Source organism: Chaetodon auriga, chromosome 12, assembly GCF_051107435.1.
Source record: "Chaetodon auriga isolate fChaAug3 chromosome 12, fChaAug3.hap1, whole genome shotgun sequence".
Lineage (NCBI taxonomy): Eukaryota > Metazoa > Chordata > Actinopteri > Chaetodontiformes > Chaetodontidae > Chaetodon > Chaetodon auriga.
This window is the reverse complement of record NC_135085.1, coordinates 11,575,001-11,582,500: the sequence shown is the minus strand read 5'-3', so window position 1 is coordinate 11,582,500 and position 7,500 is coordinate 11,575,001. Positions and strand designations below refer to the sequence as shown.

At 44.9% G+C, this 7,500-nt stretch overlaps 1 protein-coding gene across 2 annotated transcripts in view; it reads left to right on the top strand.

Moving 5' to 3' along the window:
- The window catches only part of LOC143329725 (ephrin type-A receptor 3-like), an 83,784-nt gene that overhangs the window by 25,029 nt on the left and 51,255 nt on the right, over positions 1-7,500 (top strand). The window lies entirely within an intron of this gene.

The following is a 7,500-nucleotide window of genomic DNA, read 5'->3' as shown; positions in this document are numbered from 1 at the left end:
TGCGTGGGCGTTATGACTTTTATACAGTTCCCAATACTGTGAGGACAGTTCTTGCAGAGAAAAGGGTACGAGTCGCTTGAAGGCATCTCGTCTTCTTCTCTCTTTTTTTCTTGAGTGTGTGTGTTTGTCAGAGCTGAATATCTCATTTTCCCTGCTGAGTAGAGGAGAGCGGTGTGAGTGTGTGTGAGAAAATGCTTATTGATGTGTGTTTGCATTGTAGGTATGCCTCAGGAAGCAGATTATTGAATCGTAAAACTCCACAGATGGTGTGTGCAGTACGTGCGCGCTTGTGTGTGTTTCGGTGCACGAGCTGCATTACGCTCACACCGTCACCTGTCCCCACGGGCTCACTTCCTCTCCCAAAAAGAAAATGGAATCGTAGATATTCATCACTGCAACTTGGAAATCGGTGCACATAATGCAATTTCAGTTGTTTTGGAGAAGCGGCAGCCAAGACGCCCAGAAAACTTGGCAGTTGGGCCTTAGAGACAAGTGAATAAGAACAGAAGCCGCACTCTGCAGTTTGCAGGCTGCTAACGTGCACAGATTGTGGCAGAACTCTGGCTGCATCTCAATCACGAAACGCCGACTGTTGAGCACGTCTGTCTTGTAAAATGACACGCCGCGGTTATTTGACAGGTGATCTCAGTGACAGGCTCTCAAATGATTTCACTACCTACAGCGCGTACGCCTATGTCACATTCCCTGTATTGAAACTTTAGTTAAAGTCAGTCTGACACAGCAAAGCAGTTGACCTCAGTGATCTCCATGACCTCATCAGTCTGCTCCCTGAGTCTTATCGCTCCAGAGAGAATATATAGAGCAATGTAAGCTTCTTTAAGAAGGCGGCTCTAACTCAGTAACAGCATGCCTGTGTGTATGTGTCCTAGTGCATGTGTGCTGTAGTTGTGTGCTGAGGTAATGATGGACTCCTATTGACAGTCTGAGGTCAGAGGTCAGGAAATATATGTGTCCCTCGTCTGATAAGTTATAGTCACTACAGATGTGGACGCATGTGCTCTTGTGTGTGTCTGTGTGTGCGTGTGCGTGCGCGACGGCAAAACAGGTGTCTAGTATCTGCAACACAGGAAGGAAAGCCAGGTTTTGGTTTCAATTAATTTCAAGGCATATTTTCTGGTGTAGCAATTATTCTGGAAACAATCAACTAACATTTTCCAAAAGATTTTAATTCCTTCGTGGTGAATTGAAGCTTCTGCGCCGCAGGGCTGTCTGCGCCACCTACTCAGTATTAGGAAAAACATTTTTGTGGGATCGTGGGAAGGATTTGCATAGCAATGAAATTTCCTCCTCATACAGCGGGAGAATATGCTGTCCCACGAATGTCGGCCTAACGTAGCTCATATTTGTTTGTTGGCTGTGAAATTATGCCAAATTCACGCCCTGGAAATCAGCTCTCTTTTGTCAAAATGACACCGGTGCCTGTGCTGTTTTGCCTGCACGTGCCGCTACGCCGATACCGTTCCCTTCCCTCATCAAAATTTCACTTAGCCAACTAATGTAACTGCATCCGTAATCAGCCTGCTTTTAACAAAGACATGAGAGGACACAGAGACGTACAACAACCCAGTGCGTTGTGCTTTAATGTGTCCCTGAGAGAACAAGGGCCAGGCTTTTAAAGAGTCCTCTCAGCGCTCCAAACAAAAGGTTCCTGCCCTGACACAGTCTGCAGGTCTTCCATAGGGAAAACACACTCCGCTAATGCATTTAAATCACCCTCTCTCGCTCGCTCACTGTCACAAAAAGAGATGAAGGGGTGAGGTGGGGGAGAGGGAGCTGGGGAAAGGACTGGAGGGGCAATTGTAATTATCTTCATCGTGCAGGTGAACAAGCCTTTTAATGGACACCATGAATTCCCTTTCTCTTGTTCTTTTCGTGCGTGGTTTTCTTTTTTTTTTTGTACAATTTGTCTGTTCAGATGCTCATTGTTTTCTGAGGTTCTGTGTGAATCTTCTCGTAGTATTTCGGCCACTCTAGCCTCCTCTTTTTGCCTCTGTGTCACTCTCCTTCTCCCTCTGACTCTCTCTCTTTCTCTCCCTCCCTGTCTGTCTCTCTCTCTCTGTCTCTGTCTCTCTCTCTCGGTGTGAGGCGCTAATGGAATCATTACTAGCCTCTCTGTGTTAGACAAACACCAGACACCTCCAATTACAGCCTTTTTCCCTCAATCTCTGGCTCTCTCCCCTCCTCTCTGCTATTTTCTAACCTTGCTCTGGTGTCTGCTTCTGTAATGGGACTGTTCTCCACCTCTCTCTCCGCTCATTCTGCTCCTCACCCATCCTTTCAGATGCTGTCTTCCTTTTTCACCTCACCATTTTTCTTTCTGTCCCCCTCCTCCTCTTCCTCCTCGCAGCCCTCATCTCCTCTGTCTGCACTCGTTAAACATTTATAGATCACGGGTTCATCTTTCTCTTTTTCTATTTTCCCACCCCATGCTCAGCTCTTATTCCCTAAAGTGAGGCGCAAAGCGTGTTTAAATGTCTGTGTATGTTTTGATGTTGTTAATGTTGGATGCCGGATTAGATTAAATCCAGTGAATTGTTTTATGATTAAGAGGGATGTTGCTCACACAGAGATTGTTCGAGTACAACCAGAGCAAGTAGTAACTGAGTATGAAATAATGTGAAATGGGGAATACATTTTGAAACACAAGCACCAGTAAGTTGTTGTTGTGATGGAGGCTGCTGTTCCTCTTGACAGTGATGTCATAAAAAGATATCATAATGAATGATATATTGGTATTTTATTAAGGCTATGATAAGGATAAGGCTGCACATCTTTCTTATTGGCAACAAATCAAACAGTCTCATTAAACAAATCTCATTAAAAACCAATTAACCAGTCACAGTTCATTTTCTGACTTCCCTAACTTGTCTGTGGCTTTCAGTCATTCACTACAACTGAGGACAGTCTGGAAACAACTCTGGAAAAACAACTTATTTAACCTTTTCAAAAGGTTTTTCTGAAAAGGTTAGGTGATTTATTTAACGCGTCCTGTAACTTTCGTATTATTTGCGACGACATATTTCCTCAGAGTAACAAGTCTTGTGTTGTGAAGCTCGAGCCTGTCTGTGACTCACAGTTCCACAGAGAGACAAATTGAGCATTTAGGCATGTTCAGCTGACCTGCTGCGCAAAAAGGGATTCTTCAGGTTACAATTGGAAATAATTGGAATGAGCTAATTGTAATTGTAGCCCAGGAACAGCATCTCTATTTTTTATGCACCATTACCAAATTGCATGCTTTATCTCGGCACCACCTCAGACGTGTAATTACGTATCAATTTGATTCAAGGAAAACATAAGTGAACTATTACATCTGAAAAATAATGTTATAGTTATTGACTGAAAGAGCTGGGCACTTCAGTTTTTTGTTGAGGGACTATTTTTAGCAGCGGATTAATACACATCTGGTGCTCGAGGGAGTGTTTAACGCAGCAGGGTGGTGTATGTGGCAGTGGCTTAAAGCTGTGCTCACACTGAGGAAAAATAGCAACCAGCCCAACAATGGCATGACTCATGTATGTGTTTTCAAATGTTTTTGGCCAACAGAGGAGCTCTATGGCACAGAGGAATAAGCTCCCTCACACGTTTGCTACACAGCCTTGTGAGTAGAACAATACATGAGTGGCTTTGGCTTGGTTTGATTTCACTCACCTTCGGTTTTCTGTGTGTGCGGCGTGCACTGCTGCTCCGGTGGCCAAAGCTTTGCCGCTCAATCACATGAAATCACGCTCATCTGCTTTGTCACCGCCGATGTTACATAATCTCTCTCACTCTTATTCAAACACATACTTTCTCTCTCTCTCCCTGCCTCTCTGTCACATACATTTGCGCAGCCTCGTCAGTTCTCCTCCATCTCTGTCTACCCCATGCAGAGGCCTCTCTCTGTCTGTGCAGCTAAAGCCCCCCCGCCTCATCCCCTCTCTTTTGCTTTCCTTTCTCTCTCTCTGTTTCTGTCTGCCACTGTTTCCTTTACCCCCTCCATTTCCACCTCATACTCCCTCGCTCTCCTCTGCTCTCTGCCTCACAGCTGGTAGCGAATGTAGTGAATTCTCCTCTCAAACCTCTCCTGCCTTAAGCCCTAGGGGTACATGCTGAAGGGCAGGAGTGTGTGTGTGTGCCTGTGTGCAGCTGTGACTAGGTGTGTGTTTGTGTGTGTGCGTGTTCTGTCCTTCTCTGTGTGTCTGACAGCACCAATTACTGCCTCAGATGCCTGAGAGATGGAGGAGACGGAGTGGAGAAGGACAGACACCTGTCACCTCGACACAAGTTCTCTTGCTCTCGTCTCCTCTCTCTCTTTCTTAGCGGGCAAAAGTAATATAGGTCAGCATGACATGTCTGTCTGTCCACCGGCTATATCTGTCTAACGGTCCGCTTCTTCCCCTTTCTTCCCATTGGTTTGTCTGTTTGATGCTGCCAATATGAAGCAAGTTTACGAGAGGAACTTTTCAAAGTCACACCACGCTTGTATACTGATTCCACTTAGCCCTCCTGCTGTTCTTTTCACTTCTCAAATTGGACAGAAACCAAAGTGTAAATCAGCGAGGAACAAATCCAATGTGCATCTGATCCAGTGTGAATTGTCTTGTCAACTATGTGTTTAGTTGGAAGCCTGTGGAGGCTGACTAAATGGGTTTGTGGACAGCTACATGACTTGAAATAATATTTTAAAGAAAATGCAGTATTTGTTTCTTCTTCTTCTCATATCAGTGCATTAAAGGAGCAGTTCAGCATTTTCTCAAATAGGCTTTGTTGGGGCCATTTCATTTTGATATTGAGTCCCATTATTGAGAGAATGTCAGTTCTTAGAAACAATAGGAAATGTGTATAGAACAGGGCATCAGTGCAGCGTCTGACCTCACGTTAGACTCAAGAGTTCCAGGTTTTTTATTTGTTAAAAGGGAAAACAAATCAGCTGAAATGGATGCATGTTTGTGACTCTTAAATTAGGTAACAACAGGTAACAAATTCAGCCTAGCAGCAGCTCTAAAGCTCGTTAACTATCTCATAATTTGTGCAAAAATCAAGTTTAAAAAAAAAAAGCCCAATTCAGAGTTACAGAGTTATGTGTTGGAATATTTTACTATTATTTAACTTTCTGAAGTCTTGTCATAGTTAGGTTGCCAGGTTTGGCATCACTGTGACTGTAGAGAGATCAAAACCAAAATCTGTGCTCAACAACTGTGTCTGGAAACTTCCACCATTCAGAGAGATGAATAAACTGTTTTTCACTACGAAATAGCTCCACTGTTGAACTATTCCTTTAAGGCATAGCCATGTAACCCTTAAAGCCAGGAAAACATCACACTGCTTTAGCCCCTTACACACTCGAAAACCCCATTTGACCACAACTATGAGATCATAACGTTTAGGAGGGATAACTAAGTCCTGTTCAATGTCATTCTCAGGAGAAGAAGAAAAAACTCTATTTGACATTCTTTGAAAACATTGCTCAACCTGCGAAAGGGGAACTCGGCTTTCTGTCTGCCCAGCGACGAGCAGCGATCAAAGGCCTGCTGCTCAGTCGATCAGACCTGGCTCTGACCACAGAGCAGCAGGAAAGGATTTACAGTAAGAGCCTTTGTTTGTTGTCTGCTAGGAAACTTACGTTCTGCACAGACAACGTGAAAGTTATATGATACATGTGCTGCAAGGGCTCCATCAAGATATGCACTCATGTGCATGTAATGAAAGGAGGACTATGACCATGCAGAAGCACGCACACGTAAAAAGGCTACAGGCGCGCGCGCGCGCGCGCGCACACACACACACACACACACACACACACACACACACACACACACACACACACACACACACACACACACACACACACACACACACACACACTCCCAAACACACACGCACAATAGATTTTTACACTTTATATCTCATAAGAGGATTGCTGCCTGTGTTCATAATGAAAGGCTTGAGCAGGGAACAGATGTAGGAAAAGGCTAATCTTCACACCTGTGAAAGAGATTGAGCTCATTTACAGAGGGCTGTGTGTGTGTGTGTGTGTGCGTGTGCATCTGTGTGGACGTGTGTGTGTCGAAAGCTCAGTAGGGAACCTGCCTTTCTTTATTGCCTCTCCAACACGAGCCCGATCTCTGGCTCTGTCCTTACAGAAGAAGTGTGTGTGTGTGTGTGTGTGTGTGTGTGTGTGTGTGTGTGTGTGTGTGATGTGAACTGTTGAGGCAGTCGGTAAAGTGAGCATTTTTATGTTGATCACATACAGACTTTTGAAGGTCAAGGGCTCCTTCCTGCATGTACTATGTTCTCTCTCTCACACACACACACACACACACACACACACACACACACACACACACACACACACACACACACAGTTTCCTCATTTCTTTGCTCTTCTCTTAGTGGCAGCTCAGGGAGCTTGAGAGCATGAAGGTGTGGGTTGGAAGGGAGTGGGCTGCTAACAGAAGGATTTAGACAGCAAGTCAAGAGATTTTTGTGTGTATACAGTCCGTGTGTGTGTGTGTGTGTGTGTGTGTGTGTACGCATGTGTGTATGCACACTGCTGCAGGCATTAGGGCATTAAGCTGTTGAAGTGTCAGGCAGCAGGGTATTATTACTGGCCAGATGTTCTTAAAAGACAAACGGATATATGGGCCGAGTAAAAACCAGTCTTCTGTACTACCTGCCTGTGGGAGCGCGTGTCTCTCTGCTACTTGACTTGTCCATCTGTCTGACTTCACTTTTCATTTATTTTGATAATGACAGCCACCTTTTCCCTCATTTTTTCCCTTTATTCTCCTTTATCTCCTCTCCCTCACATGTCCCTCATAAACTCTATCCCTGGTCCCTCTCCTTCTTCCTCATCTCCTCTCTTTTGTGTTAGAATAAATGACACGAAATCACAAAGGCTTCGGCACTGGCTATATCCTCTACACACCATAGTCCCCATCTACATACCCAAACAGCACTGACCCAGATAATGTCTGTTCACACAGAGCCTCCAAACACAGCTCCTCGCTCACCATGCCGCTACACTCAGCAGACATAGGGTGAATTGCCACCTTAGCACCAAGACGTGTTTTTGCATCGCAAATGTTCGCCACAACCAGACCGCAAGACATCAAGGTGACTGCTGGGAGACAGGACCCCGAATAGCTCAGCTTAGTCTGGTGCAGTGGGTTGAGCTGCGTGAACAAACCCTTGGAGAAAAAGAGGAAAAGCAGGCCAAGGACTGAGAAACTGTTAACGCATGTTTCAACTCCTCACGTCCTTATATAGCACTATTCCCCACAGACAGAGAGAGAAAGAGAGAGAGAGAGAGAGAGGGAGAGAGAGAGAGAGAGAGGTGTGCAGGGGAGTTTGTCTCCTTTGGGTACAGTTTCCATTAATTGGCTGCGTTCCATATGCTGTTGAGTTCCAGCTAGGGATAAATATGTGTGCACTTATGAGAAAGTTCATAACTTTCACATTTCTATGGTGTTGAATCAGTGTTGAGTTTGCTCCACT